Genomic DNA, 20,045 nt, shown 5'->3' on the forward strand with positions numbered 1-20,045 from the left:
CTATCTCAAAAAAGCGTTTTCTCCTCTTTGCTTTCTTACCTAATATAGGAAAAGGAGATTCTAGGAAAAGGAGAAGCGTTTTTGGTCTAAAATGATTTTATCTTTTCTGTATCCGCAATTCAATATAGATGAATATATACCCCCATAATATAGAAATATAGATATATGTCTCTCTTTCTGTCATTTTTACACTCAATTTGAAATACTCGAACGGTCGATTCTTTTTTTTTTTTTTTTTTGTCTTAACTCCTTTACGAAGAAAAGTACGAATAAAAGCGCAGGAATGTCTTATTAGTTATAACTCATCATCGCAGTAAACAAAACAATTGGAAATCAATCTAGAATGAAAAATCTATATTATATAGATATAGACTCAAATCCAATATATATAATTCAATAATTAAAAAAAAAAAAAGAACTGTAAAAAAATGATTTCAAATCTCAGGTGAATTCAGAAAAAATGAAAAATAAAATTTGACTAGCTAAAAAAATATGAAATATAAGTTAATATTTACTATCCCTATCTAATAATTATTAAGATAATAAGAATATTAAGATTATAATTCTGATAAAGAAATTGAAATCCTATATGAATCATTATGTTTTAGAATAAAAATCTCATTTTGAAAGTCTAATTCTATATTCGTCTAGTTTAGGAATAGCTAAGAATCAGAAATATTAAGAAATATATAAAATATATAGTTCATAACCAAGATTCCCAAGGTTTATTGATATTGAATTCCTGTGCATATAAAATTTATGTGATGGGGGCCCGCTTAGCTCAGGGGTTAGAGCATCGCATTTGTAATGCGATGGTCATCGGTTCGATTCCGATAGCTGGCTTTTCATTTTTGATTCCCTTTTTTACATGATTGATAATGTCCCTTTGAATTGAAATCAAAGAATATTGAAATAGTGTCAATTTCTTAAGTTTAGGTTATAGGAACTTCCAACTATATCAGGAAAAGGATTCCTTTTTTAAATAGAAAAATAGATAATAGAAAATATATAATATAAGGGTATTTATCCAATTCATTTCATTCTCTTTATAGTACACTACTTCAGTAAAATTTGTTTCCTTTATCATCTCGTTCAGTTTAGGTTTAGTCTGGAAAAACGAATTCAATAAACAAATTCAATTGAAAATGAAATAAATAAAAGATAAGAATTCATTCTAAGCTAAATAGGAAATTCAGTAAATTCAATTAAGTAAGTAAATAAAAAGAAATAGTACATAGTAAATACTCAATAAGAATATCAGAATTAAGGAGTCTTTATGTCGCGTTACCGAGGACCTCGTTTCAAAAAAATACGTCGCATGGGGGCTTTACCAGGACTAACTAATAAAAGGCCTAGGGCTGAAAGTGATCTTAGAAACCAATCGCGTTCCGGGAAAAAATCTCAATATTGTATTCGCCTAGAAGAAAAACAAAATTGCGTTTTCATTATGGTCTTACAGAACGACAGTTAATTCAATACGTTCGGATTGCCAGAAAAGCCAAGGGGTCAACAGGTCAAGTTTTACTACAATTACTTGAAATGCGTTTGGATAACATCCTTTTTCGATTGGGTATGGCTTCGACTATTCCTGCAACCCGTCAATTAGTGAATCATCGACATATTTTAGTGAATGGTCGTATAGTAGATATACCGAGTTATCGCTGCAAACCCCGAGATATTATTACGTCGAAGGATAACCAAAAATCCAGAGCTCTGATTCAAAATTCTCTCGAGTCATCCCCTCATGAGGAATTGCCAAACCATTTGGCCCTTGACCCATCCCCATATTATAAAGGCTTAGTCAATCAAATAATAGATACTAAATGGGTCGGTTTGAAAATAAATGAATTTCTAGTCATAGAATATTATTCTCGTCAAACTAACTAAAAGAACAGAGGTTCCTAAAAAATTTTCCGTAAAGGAATAAAGTAAATGAACCTAAGGTTAAGTAAGATAAGGTTTGATCCGGATTCTATTTCATCCCTGTATCATAGACCAAAGGTCTATTTTCATTCCTTGTCGACTCTTCCAGTATTTTGGTTTTTTATGGTACTTTATTTTATGTTTCCGCGTCACAGCAATTAGGAATTGCTGATCTATATCAAAAAAAAAAATAAGGAACTCGCTGTTGGAATAATTGTATCCATTGCTATGATTTGATCCATTGGTACTAGTCAAATCGGTGAATTAACTGAAGGTACGGAAAGAGAGGGATTCGAACCCTCGGTAAACAAAAGCCTACATAGCAGTTCCGATGCTGCACCTTGAACCACTCGGCCATCTCTCCTACATAATTATTATGCCCCAAAAACCGAGTGATTAGCGAGTCTTTTATATTCATGATTATTGGATAGGTACGACCAATCCATTTGAACTTTAACTGACAATTTTTTATCAAAGTCAAAGCAAGGAACGCTTTTTCTTTCCGTTGAGGTTCGGGGAGCAAATTTTTAACGAAAATTGTTTTTAACAATTCGACTCATATTTGCAAAAACAAGGTTCTCTTCCCTTTACTGGTATTTTGATAACGGATTAAATCAATGAATTAGAACGAATCAACTGATCGATGATCTATATTTTTTATACTTTATACTATAGTGAATGGATACTCTTAAATCCGAATTCTAATTCTATTAGATAATATGATTCCATACCAAAACAATTCTAAAATTCCCCTTTTAGAGTTTACAACAACAAACCCCTTATTCCTCGATTTGAATAAAAATTCACAGAAAACATTTTTCTATTTGATTGTAGATTTCTATTTGATTGTAGAGTGTATACCTGTTATGTATACAAAATTGGCAGTTAGTCTATTTTCATCATAGAAAGATTCTTCTATCTTTTTTCTAATTTGTGTCAGAATTCAATCAAAATTTCTCGAGTTCTTCTAACCCGTAATTTATAGGAATAGTTCCTATATTACTCCATTCATTATCACATTGAAATATTCGATTCCTGCCAAAAAAGAACAATTGGAATATGGAATAAAAGGTTCATATTTTTCATAAATATGTTTTATGTTATTTCGTACTATACAATTCTTTTCTTTGTGCGATCTTTTTCCCACGAGAGGTAATGAGAAAAATGATAGAATGGTATGCCGAGATCGCGGATAAATGGAAATTTTATTGATAAGACCTTTTCAATTGTAGCCAATATCTTATTACGAATAATTCCGACAACTTCAGGAGAAAAAGAGGCATTTACCTATTACAGAGATGGTGCGATTTGATTCTTGGTTTTTTATTTCATTCTTTCATATTTAGTCATTTATCTCCGTCTTACGAGAAAGACACGCAAAGTTATTGTTATTGAAAAAAAAATCTACGCTTATTGAAGGTGAAGTTTGGAAATAGAACAATTCCTTCTGTCGTGTATCCTCGATTCATGTAACCTCAAATGCTATGTTTCGTTTATCGATTCTCGTATTGAGCGGAAGGTTACACCTAGAGGTTCAACGGGTAACTCCTATTGTATTAGTGCCAATAAGCAGCATAGGGGAAGAATCACTACACCTAGGAATCAACAACACGAAAACTTTGTTCTAAATTACCCTCTCCTTATCGGGCTCGGGATTGAAAGAATGGTTGGGACAACTGCCACGGTGGACTTGATTTTACCAAAAATGATGAGAACGTAAACTCACAACCATTTATGCGTATATATATATATATATATATATATATATATATATATATATATATATATATATATATATATATATTTTAATGTTTAATTTTTATTTTTTTTATAACTTATTAACGGAGTGTGGATTCCCCGTCCCCGAATAATCCCCGTGGGGATGCGGATGGGGGAAGTTTTTCCCTTCCCCGGTGGGGATGGGGACGGGGACGGGGAATGGGAAGAAAGTCGGAGGAGGGGATGGGGGGTATGTCCCCCGCCCCATTGACATCCCTACACAAAGGGTACTGAGATCAAGGGCTGGTCTTCTTCTCAGCCAGGCAGTCGGAACGATTAGTCACCGGCGGTGGAGGACCTTCATGCAGAAGCATGGGGGGAGTTAGAACCTGAATTGGGGCCGGATTCGGAGGCTCAATCACATAGACCGGTGGAATCCCATCATCAATCATTTGGAGAGGAATCTCAAGAGCACTCGGGGACAGTGCCACGCCAAACAAGGGAGGAGCAACCCACTCCGCCTCTTCGCCTAAAGGTGGCTCCTCCATAAGTGGATCAACTCATTAATCGATGGGAGAAACGAAGACGACGTCCAACATGTCTGCTAAGAGTTCGATAGGGTCCGAAGAGGAGTCTCCCACCTCATGGCCCCATGAGCCAACTTTCGCTGTCTCAGCATTTCACGCCGAGACTTTTCTACTAAACGCATGGATGAGCGTCGGCCACCGTCTCTGGAACTCATAGGGAAAGAACGAAGGGCGATCAAAGAGGAAAGAACGAAGGAAAGAGGTGCAACTAGAAAATAAGGCAAAAGCTCCATTTTTAGGTTGAACGGATCGGTTTCCGAAGAGAAAATCAAGGGCGCGGAAGTTGGAGCTTGCCATTTTAAGGCAGGCACGCGGAATGGCATTTAGAAGGCAAATCAGGGCAAGAATCTTCATCAATAAAAAGTTGTCATCAATCAAATCTTTGTAAGGAATATTTTTGCCTTGAATGAAGATAAAATCTCCTATATATATGGAGAGGTACCGTGATTAGGTAAGTTGTCAGAATATGGGATCTTCTGGAAACGAATGAGTGACAAGCAAGAAAAACCCCAAAGAGTCGGCGTTTGGGGGTCGGCCGCATCTTAAAGGGAGGAGACGGCACGCGATATGCCACACCCATGCAAAGCATAGAGGCATGTCTACCCAAGCAAAAGAACATTGGAAAGCAATAATAAAAGAAGAAGGAGAATGGGATTATATTTTATTTAGATGAAGGACTTTACAAATTCAATACTTGGGAAAGCTTTGTTTAAAAGCCCTAACACTCTCCCAAATCAGACTCAAACCAACAACCAGCACTCTCATTTTTCTTGAGAACAAAGGTCGTCCAAAAACGACAGATCATTTTTGGACTCCGGGCCAGTGGGGGAAGAGCAGACCGACTCCCAGAATGCCAACATCATCGGAGGTACCGCACCCGGCTCAGCACCAGTATAAGTCTCCAGGAAGCGAGCGTAATTGGACATGGGTTCGGCCTCAGTCTTAGTCGGGTCATACAGGGGGATAGTGAAGGTTATCTCAAACATCATCTGCTCGGACACTGCCACTCCCACCAACGTCTCGTCCTCTACGGTAAGCTTGGCAGTAGTAGGGCGAGGCGAGCCTGTACCAGGAAGAGGTGCACCCTCAGCCATGCGGGAACCTGAAGAATATGGATATGTGGAACGCTTTCAAGAGGCTGCTCTTTTAGCCCTCTTCTCTTTTTTCTTGGCGTTAAGACTCGAGCGACCCATGGTTATTTGGAAGGGCAAGAATAGGAGGTGATGAAAGAAGGCGGAGCACCTACCCTATTTATAAGATGAAAAGAGGGAGGGAAATTGAGTACAGGCAATCAAGAGGAGATCGCTACAAATCAAAGCAGCTAAAAAGAGTGATTCGGCCATCAAGTCAGGGCGAGGAAAGAGGAAACTGAAGGAGTGACCACATGGAAAGATTCTGGAAACCGGATACTTTCCAGCACTGGCGCAAGTGGGCTCAGTACTAGAAAGTGAGGGACTAGTTGATGGGGTCGGACCCAATAAGCTAGAGGCCCAAGAAAGAGTGGATCGAGGAATGGGCTTGCCGTAATAGGCCCAAAAGGATGAAAGAAATCTATGTTGTGGGCCTTGAGCAGACCCTGAGGAAAGCTCGGACAAGTGGGGAGCCGAGTCCAGGGAGTCGGCACCAACATGAGTCGGCCCAACCAGTAACCGTTGCTGCTTCAAAGCCCGCCATTAATGTAGGTCAATCCAGCCGTTGGGAGAGCCCAGTAACGATGACCCAACGACTCCTTAGCCCTTTTTCCCATTATGGCGCATTTAAACTTGTATTTAATTAGTGGAGGATGGTCGCCTATAAAAAGGACCCCTCCCAGAGTGTAAAGGGCCAGCGTAGCTCTGAGAATACAAAGAAACCCCCAGAAATTATAAACAAAATAGCCTATTTCCTTAGTCATCTTCCTGTTTCTTAAGTTCCTTCTCTTAGAATTTTTCCGGTGAATCCACCAATCTAACGGATTGTGCTGGACCTCCGTGGGCCCAAAAAACCCTAAAAGCAACATTATTATTATTATTATTATTATTATTATTGAAGAATATATATATATATATATATATATATATATATATATATATATATATATATATATATATATATATATATATACGGGGGATGTATGTGCATTGTAACAATAGTGGAAAAGATAACAGAAAGTATAACGATAGGGGTATGTTTGTTCAAAATATTGTATAGTACAACTCTTATAGCATAATGTATAAAAAAACGTAATGGAAACAACAGGCCTACGAAACTGGCCTGACTTTACTTATCTAAGCCTCTATCTCTACCAGGTTTTGGGCTTATGCCTACGAAAGAACCGTTTTTCTGATTAACTTATGCCCTCTACAAGTCTACAACCTTAAACAATTTGAGCCCGTTTTGTTTATATTTTCCCTATCCTCGTCACTACAATTATCACAAAATAGAGTATCGTTCTGCTCTGTCTGTCTTCCTAGGTTACTCGGGGTCATTTAAAGAAAATCGTTGCTTGAATCTACATACTGAAAAAATTTTAATAATTCGCCATGTTCGATTTGATGAATTTGTTTTCCCTTTTGCAGCTAAAACTCCTCCACATATTTCTACTATAACTCAAGATGCAAAATCATGGGTTGTCATGCGCGTGCAAAGCAACATGGGGAGCTAGAAATTCGACACACCCATGTCACGGGCATGTCCTGACCGTGTCGACATTCCAATGTGTGACACAACCGCGATACGGCCCTGACACGGGTGTCCAGTGTCATGGTACCAGACACCACAGCGACAATCAACACAAGCGTGTTGTCGATTTTGCTCCCGTTCCACCTTTGGTTGATCCATCTAGGTCCGAACGTCCTCAACACACTCATCCAATGACCCTATGGCACATGACTCGTGATTTCGTAGGTAACAAAGCTTTAATTGTATGTGTTAATTACTCAGAACCCACGCGCCACTCCCAAGCTATGAAAAGCCCTGAATGAAAGACAGCAATGGATGAAGAATTTAATGCTCTGATGCACAACAACACTTGGAGGCTGGATCCACATGAACGAGATATGAATGTGATTGGATGCAAATGAGTTTACCGAAATCGAAAGAAGAGTTGGTGCTGAATTGAAGGATACAGAGTTAGACTTGTTGCGAAGGATTCTATCAGGTTGAAGGAGAAGATTATTTTGACACTTTTAGTACAGTCGTCAAACAAGCTACTGTAACGCTTATCTTAACTCTTGCTATAACAAATGGTTGGTTTGTCAAACAGATTGATGTTCATAATGCTTTTCTCAATGGATCCCTGACTGAGAACGTTTACATGAAGCAACTCTTTATTTGAACTAATTTTGACTGATAATGCCTAAGTTGGTAATGTATTTCTAGCTATTTTCCAAAAAAAAAAAAAAAAAAAAAAAAAATCATGTAGACCATTGTGCTGAGTTTCAAAAAATGTAATTCATGGCAAAGGTGATCATGATGTAAGTATCGTCATTCAGTAACATCATGTTTGGTTCACAAAATGAATTTTGAGGTAATAGGAATGTTATTCTATAAAAAATGTAATACGGAAGGAATATAATAGAAATTGTATTCTATTGTTTGGTTCGCGTAATGAATAAATTTTTGGAATTATATTATAGTGTTTGGTTGGTTTAATGAATAGAAATGAAATATGCTTTAAAATTCATAAATACCTTTTATTATATTATCAAATGAAACTGCAATTGAATTGAAATGAAAACTGTAGTTGTGCTGAAATGAAAATGCAGTGTATACAAAATGAAATTGAATAACAATTTCACATATTTGAGTGTATATTGTCTAGCGAAACTCTAGTTATATCAAAATGATACTGTAGTTGCATGTGTTGAAATGAAACTGCAGTGCATATTTGATGCTTGGACCATAATGCATTGTGGACCGCGGTCCACAGTATAATTTGCCTAATAATACCAGGGGGGCTTGGAATCTCTATTCTCATTATCAGGGGAATAGCTCAATCTTGGAAATAATATTTCTAAGAACTAAAAGCATTACCAAACAATGAAATAGGCCTGTTCCTGAGAATGTTATTTCATTTCAGGCATGTTCCGTAAACCAAATGTGCCGTAAGTACAAATGCTAAGTTTCTCGATGAATGTGTCTTTCTAAACATTGCCACTTTTGATCATGAAATTACACTGTGTATTTTGAATGCAAGTTATTTCTTAATTTTCTACTTGATTATAGATTAGAAATTATCGTACCAATTAATTAAGTCATTTAGTGAAAAAAAAATAACGAAGTAAAGGACAGAAATAAAACCAAGTACACAAGAATTGGTCACGCAGTTCGGAGCTGTAACACCCCCCAAACAAAACCTATATAAAAGCCTTAACACATGCAGATTAAACAACAAAACTAGCACAGCGGAAGATAAAGCGAAAACTGGATAAAAGAAATCCGAACGGGGTGTCACGCCACGTCTACAAAACATGGTAAACGCTACGGCAAACAATCTGCAAGTGTATACATCTATCCCAAAACATCAGTCTAAAACTACATTGGCGCACAGGCCACAAAACAAGGATGAGGGTACTAAGCTACCAGGCACTAGACATCGCGCTCGTCTAAACATCACCTGAAAGATACAAAGATAAACATTGGGACGACGCCCGATCAGCGATAAATGCTGGTAACCCACCAATACATGTGAAATATCATACATAAATAAATATAAGGTGTAAAACCATTTTCGAAACGGAATACATATATATAAGTCAAAAGCCAAGATTAACAGTCAACACAAGACTCATCACTCTCAAGGATAACACGGGAACACATCCCAAACCACAAAGGTGAACCACACGCAAAAGATAAAGACTCACCCAACGGCAGCACATGCCTCCGTGACTACACACGTCACAAGAGAAGAACACACAACGCCGGCTTTACAAGCCCTCGCAACATCACCCATCACGAGTTGGTATGCCTTCCTTATGCCCTGTTCCAACCTTATGGCTACCCCCAACCTTATATCTTCTTCCAACCATTACCTCCAGGACCCCTGTACTTCTTAGTCTAACCTTATTCCCCCGGGACCGTCGTCCCCCACCAACGACCACCAACGAGACCACCAATTCATAGTACACAAGGTACCGTACACGGCGAAACACATGCCCGGATAACACATGTTATCCCCCAATCACGTGAACCTTACACAAAGGCCACAACTCCATAATCACGTCACGGCCACCACGAGGACCGCTGCAATACCTTGGTGACTAGTGTCCCATACCACTAATCGTGCAATCCAGGTAAAGCCACACACACACCACAACTCAACAAGAGTCAAACAACGGATCACAACGAAGGTATGAAACATACTCAATCAAGGAACGGGTCACAGCCCAACGACATCAACGATGAATAACACAAGTTATCATCAACCAAACGGAAGGTACAAACCACACACACGCTAGCATTTAGACAACAAACTAGCATGCTTATCAACGGGGAAACTCAAGATAGTTCCGAGGAACACACAAGACACCTCTTGGTCCAACGAAACACAATGTTAAACACTTAGCACGATTCAAGACACCAAAGTCCTACATGGATACCTACCATATAGTTCTAGACATACGAAACATCAAGGAGACACTCAAATAGTTCCACAAAAGAACAACGGGATGTTAAAAGACCAAATGCCGAGTCAAACAAATCACGGGGAACAAGTCCCGATCCAACTCCACTCGTGTACCCGCGGGTGGACCCACGGGTAGTGCCCCACCCGTGGTTCCGCCCGCGGGAACACATTCCCACAGGGCCTTGTACCCGCGGGTAGGCCGGCGGGTGGTGCCTCGCCCGCCGTTCCGCCCGCAGGAACATTCGAGTTCCACCACAAATCCCTTCAGGGATTTTCTTCTCCAAACACAAATTCAAGTCCAAAACATGCCAAATCTCACCCAACACAACAAAATGACTTGAACCATGGAAAATGCCAAGCAATGGCACAAAGGAACCCTAAACACAAGCTCTAGATATGCAATATCACAAGACAAATGCATAAACCCTCACATTTCGTAGCAAAACACATGTAGAATCCAAGAAATCACATATAGGTAAGCAAAGTAGGTTTTGTAGAGCATGGGTTACCTCTTGTAGACCAAAAGACTTCACTTTACACCACAACAAGCTCTCCGCAAGGCTTACTTTCCAAACCCACTTCAAGATCAAACCAAAAGATCATAAAGATCCTACCTTTAAGAAAAAGACAACTAAGATGGAACCAAAAACACAAGATAAACTTAGATCTTACCCTCCTAGATGCCCAAATAGGTGAAAGGTTGAATCTTGGAAGCAAATCTTGGAATCTTGACAAGGGTCTCAACTTGGCTTGGAGAATAAGCTACACTTCTTTTCTAGAGAGAAGGTAGAACTAATTTCTAGGAAATGTATGGAATGAAATATAGAAGTCTTCTAGGTTAGGTTACAATACTAACTCTTGGTGAAAAGTCAAGAATACCCTTACTAACCCTTAGGAAGTGTAAGGAACAAGGGAACTCCCCTCAAAGCTCAAGGTACAACACAACTTTAAGGTTGACTAGTCAAATACTAGTCCTTGAGTATTAAAAATCAGGATTTCAGGAATTAACTCTTCAAATAAAATAGGATTAATTACTCAATTAATCCATGGATTGAATGTGGATTTGTGGGGTGTCACATCCTCTCCCCATTTAAAGAAGCTTCGTCCCCGAAGCTTGGGTACGACGAATTAAAAGCAAACGGTGAAAGGAAACGACATAGTGACAAGAAGTTCAAGAATAACTCTTTTGGTCAAAGACTCAAAAAGAACTCACAAGGATTCCAAAGCAAAGAGGTATTACAAAGCAAGAAAGAAGGTATTTCAAATTCAAGGATTGGCAAGAGGTTAACAAACGGATAGATTGAGCATCAAGAACTCTATCCTCAACACAACTACCAACTTCTAGACGACAACTAAGAACTAGACTACTAACTCCAAACACCAACTATCAAGCTAGCTAAACAAAAAGGCAACAAACAAAAGCAAGCAAGGACACAAAGCAAACAACAACCTATCACCAAGCTGACAACGGCTAAGAAGGAAACAACAAGGAAAAAGGCGAACGGGATTACCGCAACACAAGCTAGAACTCCTCACTCTCCGACTCCTCAGCCTCTTCAGACTCCTCTTCGTCTTCGTCTCTGCGACTAGAACTGGCTTCAATCTGGTCCAGCCTCTGATGCACTGCGACGAACTGCGCCTTCATAAACGCAAAGCCTTCGGCGATCATGATGTTCTGCTGACGAAGCAAGGTGGCAACGCGCTCCTCATGCGCCATGATGTCATGCTCCCTCTTTGTGCAAGCTTCCTTCCTACTCCGGCTTTCCTCATTGTCTGAATCACTCTCTTCAGCTGCGGCGGCCTCCGGTGCTCCTACTTCTTCCTCTTGGTCTGCTTCCTCCTCAGCTTCTTCGTCACCGCCCAAACTCTGGACTGCGAGGCTCAACTTCCCGGCATGGATTCCAAGCTCAGCAGCTAACTCCGCCCGCTCATCAGGTGCTTTCCTTGCAACCTCTTCAAGCGTGATGTACTCACCATCATCCAACCGAAACAGATTACAACTCCGGAGATTGGTGGTATCCAACACCATCTTTCCCACGGCCTTCGAGAGGCAACCGTCCACACTAACACCTTTCTTAACCAAGATCCAACTCAACACCATCCCATATGGTAAGCTCTTCCGATTGTGATCCTGGCAAAACACCATGTGTTGCATCATCAAAGAAGGCAGGTTAAACTTAACCATGCTCTTGAGGCAGAAGGCAAAGGTGCACTCCAACTTACCCAACAAACTGTTCTTCTTGTTATTAGGCAACAAACAATCCGACACCAACATCACCAAGATCCTTTGCTCCGCAGACAACCACTTCTTTTCTGGCCTAGAGGCTTGAGTGAAACCACTCGTACGGCCCAACAGATAGCTCAAATAGTCACAGTACCCCATGGTATCCATACTAATCCAAGAATGACCACTGTACTGAGCCACTCCGGTAGCAGACAAACTCAACAACTGAGCCAACCTCTTTTCAGATAACACAACCTTCACACCTCTCACCTTAGAGGCGATCTCCAACTTATCACCCTCCTTTGTCACAACCATGTGACGATAAAACTCTTTCACCAAACTCGGGTAAGTCTCGGCCCTTATGGCGAGAAACCCATCCAACAAACCTTGATACCTAAGCAATTCCAACAAAGAACTAGGAAAAGATTCCGGATCAAAAGCTTTACCTTCAAGAACGAGGTAATGGGTATCCACCCATTCCGCTTTCCTTGCCAAACTTGACCTTCTAGGCATGATTGAAGATGACCCAAAGCTCAACAAAAGAAGCCCACAACTCCTCCTCTTTCTCTTCTCTCACGCTGCTCTCTCTCGCTCTCTCTCTCTCTCGCTGCTTCTCTCGGCGACACAGCAAGGCGGCGGCACGGCAGCTCCGGGCGACGGCGACGGCGGCAAGGCGGTGGCTCGGCGACAGTGGGGCGATGGGCAGGTGGTGGTGGCGGTGCTCGGTGGTTCACGGGTAGGGAAGAAGAACAGGGAAGAAGGTTTGGGGAATTTAGGGATTTGGGAGAAAGATTTGGGGAAAAGAAGATTTAATTTGGGGATTTGGGTAAGGTGGAAATTTATGGTTTAAATGGATTTAAAATTGGTTAGGTTTTAAGAAAGATAATTGGTTCAAGTGGTTTAGAGGTTGGGTTGACAAAGATTAGGCTTGGGTTTAAAACTCAAAGGTTATAATTAAACATTAGGCTTGGTTTTTAAGCTACACAAGGAAAGGTTTTTGGTATGAATTTTGCTATTTCCCAATTCAAAGAATACTTGGAAAATTTAGGATGTTGTAAGAACAACCAAGTACAAATATTGTAGAATTGGCCCAAATCACAAAACATGGCAAGAATGGATTGCTAAATTCTCAACGAAGCTTATATACCAAACTAAAGAAATCACTTAGCAAGAAGAGTCTACACTAAGCCTCAAAAGAATTGCTATCAAAGAAAGCGTACCAAAGATTGCCAAGCAAAAGACAACTATGATTCATAAGGTAATACTCAAGACACAACGAACACGATGATTCATGGAAAAAGAAACAAGGGTAGGCTAGAAGAAAGGGGTACCTGCCACTTCATCCTCAATCAAGCCCTCCGACTCAGCCTGAGAACGCGCCATCACAAAAACTCTTCCGGGTGGCCTAGCCCCGACAGCTCCGCGACCCGAACTCCCTCCCGGTGCTCTTCCGGCTCTCGGAGGTGGCGGCAACGCTCTCTGACCGGCAAGCTGGGGACACTCCGTGACTTTGTGACCACGATCCCCGCATCGGAAACATCTAAACGCCTGGCCATAACAATCTTGGCCTGCGTGCACCTTCCCACATCTTCGACAAACAACCGACTTAGCTTGATCCCGATGCTCCACCCTGATAGGTTCTTGAGAAGAAGATGACACGGCTTTGACTTGAAAACTTGGTCGGGGCTTCTTGAAGGTGGAAGAACCTCCGCTCTCAATTCTCTTCCTAGCGAGCTCATACGATCCCTTCTGAAGCTGCTGAACACGATACAGATCCGCGGCACTCAGGTACGCATCCCTAAGGGAGTTGGGCCTACTCACCGTCAACGCTTTTCGTGCCTCATAATTCAGACCGGCAAGGAAACGCTCAACCTTAGCAAGCTCCGTAGGCACAAGCATCCTTGCGAAGCGCGCCAACTCTAAGAACTTCTTGTGGTATTCGACCACAGATAAGGATCCTTGCTGCAGATGAAGGAACTCATCAAACATGGCGGCTCGCACATGCGCTGGATAGAACCTTTCGCGCATTCTGTCCTTGAGCGCGGTCCAATCAAACCCAAGCTCTTCAAGGAAGTTCGGACCTTCGTGGACCCACCACATATCAGCTTCTTGGCAGAAGTAGAACGTTGCCAGTTCTAATCTTCTCTCTTCAGGGCAACCCACAACGACGAAGATCTTATCAAACACCCGTAGCCACTCTTCCAAGACTACCGGGTCTTCTTCTCCGGCGAAGGTTGGCGGCCGATGCCCCGACACCAAACGACCTACATCGCGATGCCCAGCAGGGGGAGGAGGCGGCACAGCTTGATTGTTGTTCAGCAAGGCATCACTGAGCGTCTGCATCGTCTGCGTCAGCTGATGGAGATTCTGAGCGAGTTGCTCGTTGGTCGAGGTCTCCAGGGTGCGAGCGCGGGGACGAGGAGGCATCGCAAACTTCTACAACAACAACGAGGTTACCAAAAAGAGCAAACAAGAAAAACAGAAAGCAACACACAGCTCACCGCGCAACCTAGAGTCCTAAGCCTAACACTTAGCTTCTTAAGGTCGCTTAGAGGTCTCAAAACACACTTAACCACTTAGAAAGTCTAGACTTAACCCTTCCTAGGCTCAAACCTAGGCTCTGATACCAACTGTAACACCCCCCCCAAACAAGACCTATATAAAAGCCTTAACACATGCAGATTAAACAACAAAACTAGCACAGCGGAAGATAAAGCGAAAACTGGATAAAAGAAATCCGAACGGGGTGTCACGCCACGTCTACCAAACACGGTAAACGCTACGGCAAACAATCTGCAAGTGTATACATCTATCCCAAAACGTCAGTCTAAAACTACATTGGTGCACAGGCCACAAAACAAGGATGAGGGTACTAAGCTACCAGGCACTAGACATCGCGCTCGTCTAAACATCACCTGAAAGATACAAAGATAAACATTGGGACGACGCCCGGTCAGCGATAAATGCTGGAAACCCACCAATACATGTGAAATATCATACATAAATAGATATAAGGTGTAAAACCATTTTCGAAACGGAATACATATATATAAGTCAAAAGCCAAGATTAACAGTCAACACAGGACTCATCACTTTCAAGGATAACACGGGAACACATCCCAAACCACAAAGGTTAACCACACGCAAAAGATAAAGACTCACCCAACGGCAGCACATGCCTCCGTGACTACACACGTCACGAGAGAAGAACACACAACGCCGGCTTTACAAGCCCTCGCAACATCACCCATCACGAGTTGGTATGCCTTCCTTATGCCCTGTTCCAACCTTATGGCTACCCCCAACCTTATATCTTCTTCCAACCATTACCTCCAGGACCCCTGTACTTCTTAGTCCAACCTTATTCCCCCGGGACCGTCGTCCCCCACCAACGACCACCAACGAGACCACCAATTCATAGTACACAAGGTACCGTACACGGCAAAACACATGCCCGAATAACACATGTTATCCCCCAATCACGTGAACCTTACACAAAGGCCACAACTCCATAATCACGTCACGGCCACCACTAGGACCGCTGCAATACCTTGGTGACTAGTGTCCCATACCACTAATCGTGCAATCCAGGTAAAGCCACACACGCACCACAACTCAACAAGAGTCAAACAACGGATCACAACGAAGGTATGAAACATACTCAATCAAGGAACGGGTCACAGCCCAACGACATCAACGATGAATAACACAAGTTATCATCAACCAAACGGAAGGTACAAACCACACACACGCTAGCATTTAGACAACAAACTAGCATGCTTATCAACGGGGAAACTCAAGATAGTTCCGAGGAACACACAAGACACCTCTTGGTCCAACGAAACACAATGTTGAACACTTAGCACGATTCAAGACACCAAAGTCCTACATGGATACCTACCATATAGTTCTAGACATACAAAACATCAAGGAGACACTCAAATAGTTCCACAAAAGAACAACGGGAAGTCAAAAGACCAAATGCCGAGTCAAACAAATCACGGGGAACAAATCCCGATCCAACTCCACTCGTGTACCCGCGGGTGGACCCACGGGTAGTGCCCCACCCGTGGTTCCGCCCGCGGGAACACATTCCCACAGGGCCTTGTACCCGCGGGTAGGCCGGCGGGTGGTGCCCCGCCCGCCGTTCCGCCCGCGGGGACATTCCTGTTCCACCACAAATCCCTTCAGGGATTTTCTTCTCCAAACACAAATTCAAGTCCAAAACATGCCAAATCTCACCCAACACAACAAAATGACTTGAACTATGGAAAATGCCAAGCAATGGCACAAAGGAACCCTAAACACAAGCTCTAGATATGCAATATCACAAGACAAATGCATAAACCCTCACAGTTCATAGCAAAACACATGTAGAATCCAAGAAATCACATATAGGTAAGCAAAATAGGTTTTGTAGAGCATGGGTTACCTCTTGTAGACCAAAAGACTTCACTTTACACCACAATAAGCTCTCCACAAGGCTTACTTTCCAAACCCACTTCAAGATCAAACCAAAAGATCATAAAGATCCTACCTTTAAGAAAAAGACAACTAAGATGGAACCAAAAACACAAGATGGACTTAGATCTTACCCTCCTAAATGCCCAAATAGGTGAAAGGTTGAATCTTGGAAGCAAATCTTGGAATCTTGACAAGGGTCTCAACTTGGCTTGGAGAATAAGCTACACTTCTTTTCTAGAGAGAAGGTAGAACTAATTTCTAGGAAATGTATGGAATGAAATATAGAAGTCTTCTAGGTTAGGTTACAATAATAACTCTTGGTGAAAAGTCCACTAGATGTTCACTAAGGTTTTACAAGGGGTTTGTACACGAGGCTATCAGCCACTACAACCAATTACAACCTTCCCAACATCTTATCTAGGATTGATACGTGGAAGCCATCATATGCTCTAAGTGTTGATGCAGAACCAGGTTCAGACTACTGCTCCAGCAAAGTTCACACGCTAAACAATATAGCAACCAGTAGTGTATTTGGAATTTTCCTCTCAATATAATAGCATGGGAATTCGTGTGTTTCAAAGTGACAAAACTTATCCTTTTATAGATAATTCCTCTTCAACAACTTTCCCAAATTGATGCTATCCATGCGCCTTTAATTTATCATCACCTCATTTGAATAAATCTCAACCATAATAATTAGTCCATACTTTAGTAAAAGATCAGATCCTTAATACCATTGAATTTCTTCCTTTGACTTTGGCTGTAGACAAATAATACCTTTGATAGGAGTTGGTCCATGTGTCACACTTAAAATAAATTCTAATTATTTTGTCCAAATAAATTAGCCAACATATAGGGTTTTAATGTGCATTAAATTTTACACTTACAATCTCCCCCTTTGGCAATTTATTTGGCAAAAACTAAGACATATATACTTAGGGCAAAGAGCAAATAGTTAATTCAAATAATTTCATTAAAAATAGCCCTTAAGTATATGTGTTTGACAAAAGATCCTATGATTTAGAATTTATAGAAAATTACCAAGACACATTGGATCATGCTACATCCATAAGACTTCATACTCAAAAAGTAAGCTGTATAGAGATATCTTTCAACAAAATTTCAATGTTTGAAAGTCGCTCAATAATAAGAGAAGCCTAGAAAACCAGAAAGAGATAGATAAGCTAAATAAAAGCTTAATCATCCAAATAAAGAAGTTATCAGTAAAGCATGAGAAATTATCCAGATTACCAGATTTCCAAACTTACCAACACAAGGCATACTTCAACCAAAGATCATAATTCTCCCCCTTATTCCAACCATACTCCCCCTTTTTGCCAATAAATTGACAAAGGTGAACATCTATCTATATTAGTGGATTGAGTCTGACGGAGTGCCCGATTGGATTGAATCTGCACAAGAAAATTAGAAACGAGAAACGCAGAACTTGATAACAATTAAGCAAATAACACATAAGCACATATAGGCACAAACATCAAGTTGGAGCAGATAAAGCAAATAAAGCATATCCAAGTAGTAAACACATTCAAACAAAAATTCATAGCAAATAGCACCCAAAAAAAACACACAAATAATAACAGACACAGACACGGTCATGACCTGACCAAACAAATAACACAATGAAAAAGAAACCGGATAACAAATAGCAATTTCAAATTTAGACAACAATTCCTAGAGCAGGTAAATCAATAGGTACATTCACATAAAACACACAGCGACACAAGAAAATACAAATATTAATCAAATTTCATCAGATTTACCATTCAAGTAACCATAGTTTAACACAAGAAACACCAACAAGATAACATACGCAGATTATCAATTCAAAAGCACCGAATACAACACAAGAATAAATCAAGCAATTTAGAACAGTAGGCAGCGAAAATGATAAGCTGACTGAAAGAAAAAAAAATTAACGAAAAAATTGAAAGGAGAAAAAAAATAGAATTTGAATTCCTGATGGATTAAAATGCCTTTGAATAATTCAAGAAATTATAAACCTGTTCCTGAAATATTAGCAAACGTTATTAGATAAAAACAACTAAAATAAATAAAATTTGAAATTTACCTGTTATTCTTGATTGCAATCCTTAATCAGCATGTTTGCCAATTATCATTTTGCCATCCTTGATATGCTTTAAGAATTGACTGAGACATAAATCTGTTTTCCTAACCCAAATTTTCTTAGAAAATGGTGTAATATACTTGTGCATATATTTTTCAACCCTTTGATCTTTGTAGAAGTAGAAGCATTCAAGTCTGATATGGCCGCGCAACCTGCAATAATGACAAATGGGGTTATAATACTTAGAAACATGTTTATTTTGTCACATACTATACCACGGTTTTGTCTTGCCGAACTGGACTCGGGAATATCTTCTGGATCTGGTCCAGATGCTTTGACAAAGACGGTTTTGTCTTTGTTGTTACTACCGGTGAAGCCGTGACCAAATTTTGTAGATGATTGTCTTCCTGAATCGAGAATCTTGTCAAGAGTTTAAGTAGTGTCCATCATTTGAATCTGCTTTTTGAGTGTGATCAGTTCCTGCTTCAGTGCCTTAACTTCCAGCTTCAGCTTCTCTTCTCGGTCAGAAGCTTCTTTAAGCAATAAATCCCTATCAGCTACTTGATTCTTGTATACTTTTCTAGCATCGTCTAATATCCCTACTTCACTAGATAAGGAACGATTAGCTTCGCGTAAGGCTTCCCATTTGGGATACAGTTTTTTAAATTCTACTTCATAAGATAAAGCAGGTAAATCAAAATCTTCAGCTGAGGTGTATTGGCTTCCTTCTGAGTCAGCGACATCTTCAGATTCTGGATGGATTTCAGTTATGGCGGTGAATGCAACGAAATTACCATAAATTTCCTCTACATCAGATCCAGCTACTTTTGACTCAGGTTCATCGTCACTCTAGGTAATGGCTGACATGGACTTCTTTCACCTTAGATAAGTGGGGCATTCAGCTTGCACGTGACCAAAGCCTTCACATCTTCGTAGCATCTAATCCCCTTATTGTTGGACTTGTCTTTGGAATGGGCTGGACGAGAGGTAGAAGACTTATAATTTGATGGGCTAGATTTGGAACCATTTTTTTATGCATTCGAGCTTGATCCTTTTTTAAACTTGTTATTTCGAGAACTCTTTTGTGATACCTGTTTCAAAATTTTAGAAAATTGTTTAGTTAAAAACTCAATTGGATCATCACCTGGTTCCTCTTGATCAGATGTAGCACCCTATTCTTCAGCGGCAAAGGCTACGGTTTTTTTGATTTTTGGTGTGATCGGTAAGGATTTCCATTTCATAAGTTCGAAGGTTTCCCATTAACTGAGTCACAGACTTATTTTCCCAACCGTCATGTTCCTGAATAGCCGTGACCTTCATTCTGAATCTAGGTGATGATATTAGCCGTGACCGCTACTGATGAAATTATTTTATTATCTCAGCCTATGTTGGTTTTATAAAATCATAAAGAGCTTAATGATATTAGCTCATGTTCTA

At 40.5% G+C, this 20,045-nt stretch overlaps 1 non-coding gene across 1 annotated transcript; it reads left to right on the forward strand.

Moving 5' to 3' along the window:
- Positions 1-770: 770 nt before the first annotated feature.
- Positions 771-843, forward strand: TRNAT-UGU. The gene has a single exon. It is a non-coding gene; the product is annotated as a tRNA-Thr (tRNA).
- The last annotated feature ends 19,202 nt before the right edge of the window (positions 844-20,045 follow it).

Source organism: Ipomoea nil, unplaced genomic scaffold (genome assembly GCF_001879475.1).
Source record: "Ipomoea nil cultivar Tokyo-kokei standard unplaced genomic scaffold, Asagao_1.1 scaffold2488, whole genome shotgun sequence".
NCBI classification, from domain to species: domain Eukaryota; kingdom Viridiplantae; phylum Streptophyta; class Magnoliopsida; order Solanales; family Convolvulaceae; genus Ipomoea; species Ipomoea nil.